Genomic DNA, 16,575 nt, shown 5'->3' with positions numbered 1-16,575 from the left:
AAGTTTTTCAAATGCATTAGGCCAACCAGCAAAAACATTGAATGACCTATCTTTAAAATAAAAAATGATTTTCTTAAGCTTATTGTTAACCATAATTCCTTTTCCCCTCTTAAAACAATTACAGGGAATAGGAATACTGTCTGTCTCTTTATTGTTTTCAACATAGACCTCTTCATCTGTCTTACTTTCCATCAGTAGGTTTTCCTGTAGAGCTCTGAGTAATATCCCAATAGTAACTCAGACTTTTCTCCAACTTTACCCTCCTCTATTCAGTATTTTGGGACATGGTTGCAATGGATCTTGCTCTCCAAGAACTCAAATCTGTCTCTCTGGAGAGCAGGAATTATTCCATTTTCATCTTTGTGTGAACAGCAGGTATCACAAAAAAAAAATTGTAGATTTATGGAGTTCCTCTTATGTGCCAGACACTATCTTAAGTGGTTTTCGTGTACTTTCATTGATTCTTCACAAAAGCCTGCTTAGTCAATGTTATTATCCCCATTTATCAGATAGGAAGCTTAAGCCCAGAGAAATGGTTTAAGTGACACTTTTAGTTACACAGTGTAATATGGTGCCAAGAATTGAACACAAACAATTTGATGTTGAAGCTACACTCTAATCTTACTCAAATCCTATTAAAAACTTAACGTGAAGACTAAAAGCAAACACAAGGAGACAAATTATTAGGAACAATATTGTTACTGCCAGTAAGATTAAGCAAACAATCCCTGTGGTAATATAAGAAAGTTGGTTTATTTCTAAGCTCTGTAGATATAAAAATCCCTTTATTCAGATGATGCAACAAATTTTTTGAAGTTATACCTTTAAGTAAAACCAATATACAGGTTTTTCTTAACTGAATCTCTTATCTGGAATTTCTAATATTAGGGTTTTAATTTTATTTTTTGAGTACACATACTCAGTATGGAGTAATAACTAAAAGTAATTAAATTGTACTTGCTTTGCTACACTTCATAGGTAGATGCTTTGTTTACCTACTGTGATTTACAACAAGAAAGATATATTTAAACTTAGTCCTCATTTCTGACATAGGTCTCCTAAAATCTTTGGAATTTCTTATGTGATGAGAGTGATAAAGGTATAATTTGTTATATTAATGAAGTGACTTCTGGAATACCTCTAGGTCAGTTAATGATAGGGGCAGGTCACCAGATGAACCAACCATGTAATTAGAGGGTTGGAACTTTCAGTCCTGACCCCCAGGGAGGGGAGAGGCGATGAAGGTTGAATCAATCGTCAATGGCAAATGATTTAATCAATCATGTCTATGTAATGAAGCCTACTTAAAACCCCCAAATAACTGGGTTCAGAGAGCTTCCAGATTAGTGAACACATGGACATGTGGGGAGAAATATTCCAGGAGAGGGCATGGAAACTCCGTGCCCCTTCCCACATACCTTGCCCTATACACCTCTTCTTATCAGCTATTCCTGTGTTGTATCCCTTTATAATAAATCAGTAATACACTGATTAAATAAGTTTTCTAAGTTCTGTGAGTCCCTCTAGAAAATTAATAGACCTCAAGGAAGGGGGCCTTGGGAACATATGATTTATAGCTGGGCAGCCAGAAGTACAAATAACACCCTGGGCTTGTGACTGATTGAAGTGCAGGGGGTAGTGGGGGTGATGGGGTGGGGGCAGTATAGTCTTGAAGTACACAACTCCTAACCTGTGGAATCTGATGCTATCTCCGAGTAGATTTGAATTGTAAGACCTGCAGCTGATGCCCAGAGAAATGGGGAAACCCCCACCTCAACACACGTTTTTATTGGTTCCAGAACATAGAAAACCTGCTTATATTATTCCCTTACTTAACTATGATCTTCATGTTTGAACATGTAATCTTAGATGTCATGGATATTACCTACTTTCCTCATCCACATTCTGTATGCCTTTAGTCTAAAAAATTACATATATATACATATATACACACATAAATATATATTATATGTATCTATGTATACTAGAATATGCTATGAGCAAAGATGATTTCTTAAGTAATTTCTTAAGTAATTCATTGAAGTAGAGATATCTGAGACATTGCCAAGATGAGGAAAAGGTAAGTAGTTAAACTATGATTCATTTTGGAAAACTTCAAGATGAGGCAATCACAAAAAAGTCTGCAGAAGCTATACCCTACACTGGGAGGAAGCAAAAACAAACTGCATGGGACAGACACATATAATAAACTTTTAATAAAATGAATCCATCATTGTTTATATTTTTAAGTTACAGAAGGGCAGAAAGAGGATCTAGATGGGCAAACAGCAACTACTCAGCATGGCCCAACCCATTGTCCTTCAATATTCATCTTGTTATTGTCCAGGGAAAATGTGTATTCCCAACGCAGGAAGCACACTAGATCCTATCATCTCTTGTATCATCATGTGGTGACAATAACTCAATTATACTCCCAGCTGAAACCTAAAACACTGTGCCTGTATATAAATTATTGGAGGTAAAGGAAGTGAGACAATGAATTAGCATTAAACATAATTGCTATTGCCTCCACTTCTGTGATCAGAATGTTTTTTTTGATCAAAAATGATGAAGGTCTTCCAGACTTTTTATATAAAAGAAAAGAAACTTAACCAAAATGTTGGGTATAATAGTAAAGATACACTGCAGTCCGTAAGACAGGAAATCAAAGTGTTTCTGATTATCTTTGCTGATGGGAATTGAAAACAATGCATTTTATAGTAGCATAAAATGGGTTCTTTGATCAAAAAAATCTAGAAACAATAAATGCTGGGGAGGGTGTGGAGAAAAGGGAACCCTCTTGCACTGTTGGTGAGAATGTAAATTGATACAGTCACTATGGAGAAGAGTATGGAGGTTCCTTAAAAAACCAAAAATAGAACTACCATACGACCCAGCAATCCAACTACTGGGCATATACCCTGAGAAAACCATAATTCAAAAAGAGTCATGTACCAAAATGTTCATTGCAGCTCTATTTACAATAGCCAGGACATGGAAGCAACCTAAGTGTCTATCAACAGATGAATGGATAAAGAAGATGTGGCACATATATACAATGGAATATTAACCATAAAAAGATACAAAATTGAGTTACTTGTAGTGAGGTGGATGAACCTAGAGTCTGTCATACAGAGTGAAGTAAGTCAGAAAAAGAAAAACAAATACCATATGCTAAGACATATATATGGAATCTAAGAAAAAGAAAAAAAAAAAAAAGGTCATGAAGAACCTAGGGGCAAGATGGGAATAAAGACACAGACTTACTAGAGAATGGACTTGAGGATATGGGGAGGGGGAAGGGTAAACTGTGACAAAGTGAGAGAGTGGCATGGACATATATACACTACCAAACGTAAAATAGATAGCTAGTAGGAAACAGCCACATAGCACAGGGAGATCTGCTCAGGGCTTTGTGACCACTGAGAAGGTTAGGATAGGGAGGGTGGGAGGGAGTGAGATGCAAGAGGGAAGAAATATGGGAACATAAGTATATGTATAACTGATTCACTTTGTTATAAAGTAGAAACTAACACACCATTGTAAAGCAATTATACTGCAATAAAGATGTTAAAAAAAAAATGGGTTCTTTGATTTGCTCCAGTAAAGAAATAAAATCTGGAATGGCAGTGGAAATGAGCATTTCTGGACTGAGGTATACAATAATTTATAGTCATTCTAAAGTCTCATCTCGTGTTTGAACCTACTAATAATCAAATTAAATGAGAATGTACATCTTGTTAGTGGGTAAGTTTACAATTCTCTAAGGGGTTTTCATTGTTCTCTCCCACCATGGTGGTTGTCTCTCTCTCCATGGGTTGTTATCAATGAGGGAATCATTCCAGATAATATATTCAGGATATATTACATAATATATAGTATGTATATGTATATATATACATTTATATATATGTATATATATGTAATTTCTGGAACTGGCAAAATACACACTGAGGTACATACTGGCTGATATTCTATCTATAACCTAAAATCTAACACAGATCTCCAGGAGTTAGCCATAGCACAAGGCCATTATCTATGATCTCTTAGAAAGTCTGAGTATTTCCCCAGTTCTAGTACAAAGTCACTCTAGCAGATAATCACTGATCCTTCTGAGGAGAGCTCGGCAAAAGAGTCACATAATATACATCTAGCAGAGTTTCAGGATTATCATCAGAGGGACGTGACCCTCTAGTCAACTAAGGGGTTTCGGGTTGCACTTATTTTGGAAACTGAGTTAAAAGCCTGATTCTAGGTAGATGTCTGCTCCCAGACCTAGTTTCCTACTAATATATGTCAGCAGTACCTTTCTAGGCTGCCTGTCTGATTCATTTCTAAAGGCCCTATAATCAAATAGCCTTCACCATGTATCCTCACTAAGTAAAATGATTCTGTCCCTATGACTTGTTTCTGATGGTCAAGTGCAGCCAACTGGTCTCTACTTCTCTGTGTCCCCATAGACATCTGGGAGTCCCATTTCACTGCAATTTCACTGCATCTTCAATCTTGTATCCAGCCTACAGAGGCCACCATCCAAGAGCTTTCCAAGGATGCTGTTGTTTCATTCAAGCTTTTTGTTTGTTTTTTTGTTTGTTTTTGTTTTTGTAATGCTGTGGTAAAAGATCTGTCTCCTGAGAGCCCCTGGGAAGGAGAAACTGAGCAGATTGCATGTGAAAGTTCCAATTTAACATTTCTACTTTTTGAACTTTTAGACTACTTCCTCTACAGCTTTGTGTTTTGTAGATCAGCAACATTGATAATCCCCTGGATCTTGTTAGTAATGAAGAATCTCGGGATCAAGACTAGTGACGGATACCACCAGTAGTACTAGTACTTCATAGACACATTAACATACTAACATTGGGGAGTATCTGATGTTTTATCCTCTGTGACTTTAGGCCCCTGTTGAGTTCAGGCTATAGTTAAAAACTTACAAGACTCATAATCCTCAGCCATACCCATCCCACAGCTACAAGAAATAGCCACAGACTATCTAAGCAGTCATGAAATCATCATGACTTTCACTTGCCTTTACGTACTCTTTAGGACCAACATATGTTGCATTGACTCACCACAGTCGTTGAAAACACTGTGTTGCTATAGCACCTAATATCCTCAGCTACTTGGTCTCGCATCACTTTGCCCTCCACCTGCACTTCATCTCATTCCATGATGTGGATGGTTTATAGTTTTCCATTTTCCCCAACTAAAAATAATCCATGTGACTCTTCATATACGTAAAATTTCAATCTCAAAATTCTATTGTCAAGGTCTGCTTCCTGGGCCACTGATGATATCAATGAATATATTGGTCAAGGTTCAAAAAGCAAGAAGAGGAGACTGAAAAGTGTTTAAGGAAAGGATCATTTTCAGAGGTGTTGGCAGGGTTAAGGGAAAGCAGTAAGGTATGGTGAAGCAGCCCAATGGTAAGTAGTAACACCTAACTGCTACCACTCTACATCTTAGGAGACAAGGTGAGCAAGCAGTCACTGGAACAAGATCTAATTCATAGAGAGAAGCAGACACTGCATAACTTGTTGCTGGCCATGAATGAGACATGGGAATAAATGAGTGATCTCTTCTTTTTCTGATCTCATGCTGTGCAACCCAATGACCCATTCTGACAAAAACCAAGAGAGCAAGTTTTTTTTTTTTTTGCTTTGCTTTAAACATAACTTTAAGTTTTTAATGTAATCTAATATCCAGTTCAGTGTTCTAACGTCACTACCTCAGTAATTTTTAACACCTAGGGATGGTCATACAATATTTCTTGTATCCAACCATTCTTTTTATAATTTAATTTTCTTGTTGACATATAATTGATTTACAATGTTGTGTTAGTTTCAGATGTACAGCAAACTAAATCAGATATATATATTCTTTTTCAGATTATTTTCCCTTATAGCTATAAGTAGGTTCTGTTGATTATCTATTTTATGTATAGTAATGTGTGTACGTTAGTCCCAAACCCCTAATTTATCCTTCCCCTCCTTTTCCAAAGGGGAAAGGAGGGGAAGGATAACTGTTAGGTCTGAAAAAATAAGAGGTTAAGTTACTTGAAAAACAATAAATGAATATATACCAGGTTAGGTATAATTTATCTTACGTATTCTGTTTTTACCACTTCTATGTGGGTCTATTTCTGTTTTGTATATAAGTTCATTTGTATCAGTGTCGGTTGTTACTTCTTTTTCATTTCTAATTCTGTGGATCTGAGTCTTCTCCCGTTTCTGCTTGATAAGTCTGGCTAATGGTTTATCAATTATGTTTATCTTCTCAAAGAACCAACTTTTAGTTTTATTGATCTTTGCTACTATTTCCTTCATTTCTTTTTCATTTATTTCTGATCTGATCTTTATGATTTCTTTCCTTCTGCTTACTTTGGTTTTTCTTTTTTTGTATGTGTGTGTATGTGTTTTTCTTTCTCTAATTGCTTTAGGTGTAAGTTTAGGTTGTTTATTTAAGATTTTTTTTGTTTCTTAAGGTAATATTTTATTGCTATAAATTTCACTCTTAGAACTGCATTTGCTGCATCCCATAGGTTTGGGGTTGTCATGTTTTCATTTTCATCTGTTTTAGGTATTTTTTATTTCATCTTTGATTTCTTCAGTAATCTCTTGGTTATTTACTAGCATATTGTGTAGCCTCCATGTGTTTCTATTTTTTACAGTTGTTTTTTTTTTTTCCTGTAATTGATATCTATTCTTCTAACGTTGTGGTCAGAAAAGATACTTGATGTGATTTCAACTTTCTTAAATTTACCAAAGCTTGATTTGTGACCCAAGATATGATCTATCCTGGAGGATGTTCCATGAGCACTTGAAAAGATAGTGTATTCTGTTGGTTTTGGATGGAATGTCCTTTAAATTTGAATAAAGTCCATCTTGTTTAGTGTGTCATTTAAAGCTTGTGTTTCCTTATTTATTTTCATTTTGGATGATCTGTCAATTGGTGAAAGTGGGGTGTTAAAGTTCCCTACTATGATTGTGTTACTGTCAATTTCCCTTTCTGTGACTGTTAGTATTTGCCTTATGTATTGAGGTGCTCCTATGTTGGGTGCATAAATATTTATAATTTTTATTTCTTCCTCTTGGATTGATCCCTTGATCATTATGTAGTGCCTTTCTTTGTCTCTTGTAATAGTCTTTGTTTTAATGTCTATTTTGTCTGATATGAGAATTGCTACTCCAGCTTTCTTGTGATTTCCTTTTGCATAGAATATCTTTTTCCATCCCCTCACTTTCAGTCTGTATATGTACCCAGTCTGAAGTGGGCCTTTTGTAGATAGCATATATATGTGTCTTCTTTTTGTATCCATTCAGCCAGTCTATGTCTTTTGGTTGGAGCATTTAATCCATTTACATTTAAGGTAATTACCGATATATATGGTCCTATTACCATTTTGTTAATTGTTTTGGGTTTGTTATTGTAGGTCTTTTCCTTTTCTTGTGTTTCCTGCCTAGAGAGGTCCCTTTAGCATTTGTTTTAAAGCTGGTATGTTAGTGCTGAATTCTCTTAACTTTTGCTTGTCTGTAAATTTTTTAATGTCTCCGCCAAATCTGAATAGATCCTTGCTTGGTAGAGTAATCTTGTTTGTAGGTTTTTCCCTTTCATTACTTTAAATATGTCCTGCCACTCCCTTCTGGCTTGCAGAGTTTCTGCTGAAAGATCAGCTGTTAACCTTATGAGGATTCCCTTGTATATTATTTGTTGTTTTTTCATTGCTGCTTTTAATATTTGTTCTTTTTATTCAATTTTTGATAGTTTGATTAATATGTGCCTTGGCATGTTTCTCCTTGGATTTATCCTGTATGGTACTCTCTGCATTATCTGGACTTGATTGACTATTTCCTTTCCCATATTACGGAAGTTTTCAACTATAATCTCTTTAAATATTTTCTCAGTCAGTTTCTTTTTCTCTTCTTCTTCTGGGACCCTTATATTTCATTTGTTGATGTGTTTAATGTTGTCCCAGAGGTCTCTGAGCCTGTCCTCAATTCTTTTCATTCTTTTTACTTTATTCTGCTCTGCAGTAGTTATTTCCACTGCTTTGTATTCCAGGTCACTTATCCGTTCTCCTGCCTCAGTTATTCTGCCATTGATTCCTTCTAGAGAATTTTAAATTTAATTTATTGTGTTGTTCATCATTGTTTGTTTGCCCTTTAGTTCTTCTAAGTCCTTGTTAAATGTTTCTTGCATTTTGTCTATTCTATTTCCAAGATGTTGGATCATCTTTACTATCATTACTCTGAATTCTTTTTCAGGTAGACTGCCTATTTCTCTTCATTTGTTTGGTCTGATGTGTTTTTACCTTGCTCCTTCATCTGCTGTGTGTTTCTCTGTCTTCTCATTTTGCTTCACTTACTGTGTTTGGGGTTTCCTTTTTGCAGGCTCTAGTTTCATAGTTCCCATTGTTTTTGATGTCTGCTCCCAGTGGCTAAGTTTGGTTCACTGTGTTGTGTAGGCTTCCTGGTGGAGGGGCCTAGTACCTGTGTTCTGGTGGATGAGGCTGGACGTTGTCATTCTGGTGGGCAGTACCACATCCAGTGATGTGTTTTGGGGTGTCTGTGACCTTATTATGATTTTAGACATCCTCTCTGCCAATGGGTGAGTTTGTGTTCCTTTCTTGCTAGTTGTTTGGCATAGGGTGTCCAGGACTCTAGCTTGCTGTCCATTGAGTGGAGCTTTGTCTTTGTGTTGAGCTGGAGATCTCTGGGAGATTTTCACCATTTGATATTACGTGGAGTTGGGACGTCTCTGTTGGACCAAGGTCCTGAACTTGGCTCTCCCACCTAAGAGGCACAGGCCTGACACCCAGCTGGAGCACCAAGACCCTGTCAGCCACATGGCTGCCTCGGGTCTCACCACACCAACCAGCCTTCAGGTGGCTGTCTATTCTGTAAGGGTTAAGCTTTAAAGTCTTTCTTGTCTTGTTTTAATGCAGGTGAAGCATAAAATAACTGAAATAAAAAAATAATAATAATCCTACTTAATATAAACTTTACTTATCAGATTTATTTAAGGAGCTATAATCTAGAAAAATCTAGAAACTATCACTTCTGTTGTGTTTGAAATCAACTTTTCTAAAATTAAACAAAGTAGTATAGGGCTTCCCTGGTGGCACAGTGGTTGAGAGTCTGCCTGCTGATGCAGGGGACATGGGTTCATGCCCCGGTCTGGGAATATCCCACATGTCACAGAGCAGCTAGGCCCATGAGCCATGGCCACTGAGCCTGCACATCCAGAGCCTGTGCTTCGCAATGGGAGAGGCCACAACAGTGAGAGGCCCACGTACCGCAAAAAAAAACCTAAAAAACTAAGTAGTATAGTACACAATGAGACAGAAAACTGGAACTTCCCAGTGGCACAGTGGTTAAGAATCCACCTGCCAATACAGGGAACATGGGTTCAACCCTGGTCTAGGAAGATCCCACATGCTGTGGAGCAACAAACCTGTGTGCCACAAGTACTGAGCCTGTGCTTTAGAGCCTGCGAACCAGAACTACTGAGCCCGTGTGCCACAACTACTTAAGCCCACGTGCCTATAGCCCATGATATGCAACAAGAGAAGACACCACAATGAGAAGCCCGCGCACCACAACCAAGAGTAATCTCCATTCGCCACAACTAGAGAAAGCCCACACGCAGCAACGAAAACCCAATGCAGCCAAAAATAAATAAATTATATAAATAAAATTTTAAAAAAGAGACAGAGGACAAAATTATTAATTATGAATTTCTTTCCAAATCACAAAGGAAGTCACTCTTATAGGTCAGGACCATGCACTGCTAATTTTATACAACAAAATAAGAGTATGCAGTGGGCTTACTCTATTTTACTTGTAATCCTTCCATGTCCACTGAATGTCATCCCATATAAAAATAGACACTACCAATTAAATCCTCCATAGCACAGTTGAAAAGCTTTGCTCAATTTACCATGTCACCATTGTGAATATTTTCACAGACCACTGCAGCCAAAGCTGAACACACCTCCAACATCTTAACAGCATCATTCTGTATCTTAGCACATGCTGCCAGAATTTAAACTTTTGTGGGAGCTGGGAATCTCTTTAGGAAGCTAGGAGTTAAAAATCAATAGTTTGGGAAAAGAAAACTTAAAACCTCGCTAGGGATTGAACATCTATTGAGAGCTTATGTGTCAGGCAATGTATAAATTATTTACATATATCATTGATACAATTACATACTATATTAATTTGTTTTGCAAATGAAGAAGATATATTTCAGTGTATGTAATCTACTTGTCCAAAAGTATAGATTATGGATGCCATGACCAGAACTTGAACTCCAGGTTTGTCTGATATGAATTCCATTATCTCAAATGCTCACTGTACTTCCTCAAAAGCGTTCAAGTCTATGTGGAATGTGATTGACTACTGGAACAGACAAAGAATATTAATGGAAATCTGAATAATGTCTATAGTGCAGTTAATATACCAATGTTAATTTCTTAATTTTGGCAATGTACCATGATTATGTAAGATGTTAACATTAAAGGAAATTGAATGACAGGTGAAATTTCCCCATACTATCTTTGCAACTTTACAATAAATCTAATTTTTTTCCAAAACTTATTTTAAAATTAACAGGAAAAATTACCCAAGTATACCTAACATAATGGGGTGACGATTTGATAATTATTGAATTAATAAGGCAAGTTGAATATTTTAGTCTTTTACCTTCTAAATAGGTATATTTATACTGAGTAGGAATTCCCCCAAGGTGGCACTGTATTTCATAGATTTTTCTTTCACCATGGGATATGATGGTTGCATTCCTAATAAGTAGCACTGTATCAAAAATTGTGTTTAAAATGTTTCAATAAGTAAACCAAGAAAAGACCATGAGCTAGAGACCTTCATACTCATAATAATGTTATTTCACATTTAGTAATTCCTTTAATATGAGCATAATTTTTATTTATAAAACTAAATACTTTTCAACACAACTTTGTTTGTAAATAATGGATTTTTGCACAAAAGTAACAGCTTTTCCTTTCACAGCATTTTAATTTATTTAGGTCCCATAACAGAGACATATGTATCTATTTCTATCAAGTTGGCATCCATTATTACAAAAATTAAAACAAAACCATGTATATATAGTTGTTCCTACAAAGTTCATTTTATTTCTTCTATTATTAACTCCAATTGCTGTCACCTTTTTATTATTTTTTGTGTTTTTGTTGTTCACAGTTCTCCAATATTTGGAAAAATACCTCAAAAATAATAAGTACTTAATTTTTTTTCAGTGTTATAAAAACCCATGTTATATGAAAAATGACTGCATTACAATTCTTAAGCATTTAAAATTTATTAATTTTGCATTTATTTATAAAACTCTGCCTTCTTCTAGGAAATATTAAGGCCATAAACACACACACACACACACACACACACACACACACATGAAAGTAAATAAGAACTGAAAACATGAGGAAAAGCAAAGCATGAAAAAGGCAAAAAAAAAAAAAGTAAGAAATAGAAAATGAAGTCAAGAATGAAGTTAAAAGACAAAAATAATTTTGTAAAACTCTCCTATTATGTTTAAGATTGAAACAAAAAACACTGTAAAATTTCTAACAATAAAAATGTAAGGAGGCATATCAGCATTCACAGGATTTCTAGAATCAGCTTAATTGCTCAGTATAAGCCAAGTGACTCCTGGCAACAAGATGAGAAAGACATTTCTCCTTGGGCTTTTACTGAAGCTAAATATTGTATAAATGTCTGAACAATGTCCTCATAAAATTTCTTCCAATAAATATAGCAACGAGTCATCTAGAATGATTATTGGAAATGCCTATTCCTCAGTGCCAAGTGCATCAGGTTTTAGGTAAATTCAGCAAAATTAATTCTTCTCTTTTCAAAATAAGAAAACTCAGGTATGTAGTTCCAGTCTTTTCTTATTTAATACAAGCCTACAGTTTGGAGTATTTCGACATTATAATGATGTATACAAACATGTTTTTCATCTATCATATTTCCTATTAGTAAGTTAATATTGTGCAACACACTTTAACTTTGATCTATGTAGTGATTTTATATACTCTCCAAGTGACATCAACACAAAGTATATGTCTAGTTGATTGAATGTCCTAATTCACTATATAGCATTACTTAAAAAAAAAATAATTAGCTAAATTTATTTTGTTTGAAAAGATTTAATCTATAAACCTACTTTTTGGCAGTACTTAGTCAATGCATCTAGTTTTCAACTAAGATAAGTTCTAGCTCCTAATTGTACTAATTATTCACATAATAAATAGTGTATTTTTTCCTCAAATAAAAATTTGACTAATGCTTAAGATGTTTTAATGTGTCACATTGCCACATAAAAGTAAAATAACTAACTCAACCCATTCAGTCTCATCTCTCATTGTGCCCCATTTTCTTATTCAGGGTTCAGCAAGACTAAACAAACTGTTTTCTGTTTCATAAAGCACAATGCCTTACTTTCTATCATGTATTTGTATTTGCAACCCTCTCTTCCTGCAACACAACCCCTAACACCTTCAACTTGTTAATTAAGTCAACAGTTAGCTTAGACAGTACCTTTTTGGAAAACTACTCATGATCTCCTAAAGGCAGGTAAAGTGTTTATTTAAGGTGTTATAATACAGATTACTCTTACCCCTATTATAGTGCTTATCATATTTATATTAAATTGCCTTTTTACTTGCCAAACAATCACTTCCATTGAATATAGGAAAATGACCGTGCCTTGTTCATCATTGTATTTCCAGTTTCTTGTACACTAAATACTTCAGTGATATTAATTAAATCAACTAAAGAATGAGTTAATCAATACTCCCAATTTTACTATGTATTGAGATGCAAGATATTTGAAAGCCCTTACTGGTGAGTGTCTTTTTATATCAGGTGGATTAGTTGATAAATTATTGCTATACAGAGAATCAAAGACAAAGGAAATGTCAATATTTATTATTACTTACAGATTTCTCCATAGGGTTATAAAACTGTGTCAAAATAGTCAGTGCCAGTATAGTCTTGTCTATGGTCCAGTGTGTGAGATTGCAATTTGCAGATAATAAAATGGCATGTGAACATTATGGACGGGATATCTAAGAATGTAATAAGTCTATGTTTGGAGAGGGGCATAAACATTATCATATTTTAAAGATTTGAAATTACTCTGTCCCTGCCAGATATCAGATGTATGCATGTCTGATTATTTGATGAAAGAAATGCATGGTGAGGATCTGTGTTAACAATTAGAATGTTATCTCAAATAGTCGAGAAAGGGGAAATCTTGACTAGTGCTTAATGCAGAGATTTTGCAAGCTATTTGGAGTATTGGTTTGTGAGAAATAAACATCTCAGTTTAAAAAAAAAGTATTTTATTTAGGTAAATATCAATTCTAAGGCAAATCCTTGGAAAAAATTTTAGTGTGGGGCTTAACAAAGTAGGGATCAGACAGTCACTCCCTGACTCACTGAACAGTCTTAGTATCCCTGACAGAGGGATAACCAGATTTTTAGGCTCCTGAGGTGCTGCAATAGGAAGCACCAGCTTGAAGGATTCCTGTTAAAAAAAAAAGAAAAAAAAAGCTTGAACATGAATCTATTCTTGCTTTTAGAGCTGATTTTAAGTTGTCTATAAATACAGAGATAGAGGAACAATTCAAGTGAAATGACATTTCAAGGACATCAGCAGACTAATCCTGAAGCTAGGTTTTTCTACCATAAGCCCAGTCTCTTTAACAAGATAATGAGATAGAAAAAAGATAAAAGGTCAGCTGGGAATGAAAAAAGATTTGAAAAATAATGACATGCAATATTGACATTGTTTTGGACCTGATTTCTACAAAAAAATTGTAAGAAGACGTTTTCCCAACAATGTAGTTTTTTGAATATGGATTGGATATTAGATAATTCAAAATGTACTGATAATTTTATTAATAATTATAGAGAAGAAGAAAACACCCATATGTTTCATAATGGATATTTAAGTATCTAGGACTAAGATGACATGAGGGTTTAAAGTGTTTTAGCAAATATAAGAGGGGGTGGGGTAAATAAAACAAGTGTAACAAAATGATGATTAATCTATTTTTTGTGATAGAGAATATTATTTTAAAAAGTCATATTCTTTAAAATACTATGTGTATATATCACCTTTCTAAATGGTGACCATTCTTTCTTCATGCTTTGGCAGCTACAGTTTTTCTTTTAAGTTTTTCTTCCAGTTTTATTGAGATATAATTGTCATACAGCATTGTATAAGTTTAAGGTGTACAGTATAATGATTTGATCCACATAATTCATGAAATGATTATCACAATAAATTTAGTGAACATCCATCTCATATAGATACAAAATTAAATAGAAAAACATTTCTTTATCTCCCATATTTAATTGATCATAACAATAACATGAAGTTAAAAAAAAAAAATCACTGAACCTAAGCAGTAACTTTCTGCATCTCTGCAGTAACATTTCAACTCTGAAGGCATAAGGCTGGAGGAACCCAGCTTCCTGAACTGGTGTCAGGGACTCTGGGAAACAAGGATGTGCAGGAAATGGGGGCCTTGCATTGTAAGTTCTTCAAATCATTCTCTTTCCACACATACAAAACACATATTCATTTTTATGTCTAATGGGGGCATTCAATGCTATGTTGCTTCTAATCTCCCTATCATGGCAACTACAGTTTTGTGTAAACTCATGTATATCAAAGTTTATGTAATTGTCAGTCTCTCAGCCAGTGTCATTTACCAATGTGCACCAAGAACAGTGGAGGATGCTAAATAAATTAAAAACTCACCCTCTGATTTCCAAGGTATTTTAAGGTTGATGAATGTTAACAAAGAAACAAATAAGCAAACAAAAACTACTCCAGGGATAAGACACACCATACTGTGTTGACCAGTTATCTGGACACTGTCATGGCAAAGTTTTATTTCATCTTATTTGGTTACCATACGATCTTGTCAGTTTATACACAGGTAATAGTATTGCAGCATTCTTTCTGTTAGAAGGCTTACAGAAGAGAAAATTAATAGAGGTGAATATGAGTCATGTAATCTTTGCCTTTTATTTTACATTACAGCAATCCCTGAAATAAAGCTTTAATGTATTCATATTGTACATGTATCATATTTTCCCTCTCTTAGGTAATGTAGTTAATGCTGTCATTATGGGCATTGTAACATCCAATTCAACAGGTTCAGAAAGGGGGCAAAAACTAACCTGTCTTCATGGGTGATTTTTTTTTTTTTAAACAAAGGCTGCTATTGTGAGTCAAATAAAAGACATACCAATTGAATTGCATGAAAATTTTCTCTCAAGAAGCCAGTATGTTTCCCAATCTAGAAAGGACACCTTTTTAAAAGAGGTTCATGTGTAATATTTCTACCGAGTATATATATATACACATATAATGGTATATCCTTTTGTTAGTCCTTTGTGATGACACTATGTTTGTAGCATATTAATTGTAAAATTACTTTGTATTGTTGGAAATATTACTCTAATCCTAATTAATATGACTGAAAAATCCTGTTATACATAATTTCAGCAGGTAGGTGGTTTAATTAAATTATGGATTTTAAAAAGATGGTGCAAATTTTAATGTTAATGACTGCCTGAAAATAACATTGGTGATTAAGTAAAATTTCAATGTACTCTGTTTGAAAAGAAATTCTCATTGTTATGTGTCTATTTATTCTTCAGAGAGCTACATACATGACAGTCTACATTTATAAACATTGTAAAATATGTGATAAAATTCTCAGAAAATCACTAAATTAAGAAATATTGAGAGATGTAAATATAGATACAAGAAGTTATAGATATATTCATCCAGAAATCATGTTATTTTTTTTCAGTTTATATCCAATTAGACTGGAGGGCTTCCCTGGTGGTGCAGTGGTTGAGAGTCCGCCTGCCGATACAGGGCACACGGGTTCGTGCCCTGGTCTGGGAAGATCCCGCATGCCGCAGAGTGGCTGGGCCCGTGAGCCATGACCCCTGAGCCTGCACATCCAGAGCCTGTGCTCCGCAACGGGAGAGGCCACAACAGTGAGAGGCCCGCATACCGCAAAAAAAAAAGAACAGAATATATTAGACTTTCATTTAAAATGATTAAATCTACTTTTCTGCATGTGAACAGGCTGACTGAAGTTAGATAATCATATTAGAATTGTATTAGGTAGGTTTTCCCAGTGAAAATAGCTATGTTCTCTAACTAGCAAACCAAAACGAGAATAATTCTTTATATCTCCATGAATGTCATTAAACTGTCCAATAAGTTATTAAGATTTGGTAAAGCAAAATAGGAACACCTGCCATTATTTCAATGAAACAGATAGTCAATAGTAAATTTTCAAATATTCATTTCCTAAATTGACAAGAAGAGTCAATTTGACATTTAGCATATGTCCCTTGTATAAAGAGATCTATACAAGTCATGAGACTGAAAACCTATTTTCACTTCTTTTTAACAAAGTTAAAATTCCCAAACAGGTTTTTAAATATTAATGTACATTTTTAACATTTTGGGTGCATAAAGCTTTCAATTGATATGAAT

This window comes from Lipotes vexillifer, unplaced genomic scaffold (assembly GCF_000442215.2).
Source record: "Lipotes vexillifer unplaced genomic scaffold, Lipotes_vexillifer_v1.1 scaffold226, whole genome shotgun sequence".
Taxonomy (NCBI): domain Eukaryota; kingdom Metazoa; phylum Chordata; class Mammalia; order Artiodactyla; family Lipotidae; genus Lipotes; species Lipotes vexillifer.
This window is presented reverse-complemented; position numbering follows the sequence as displayed.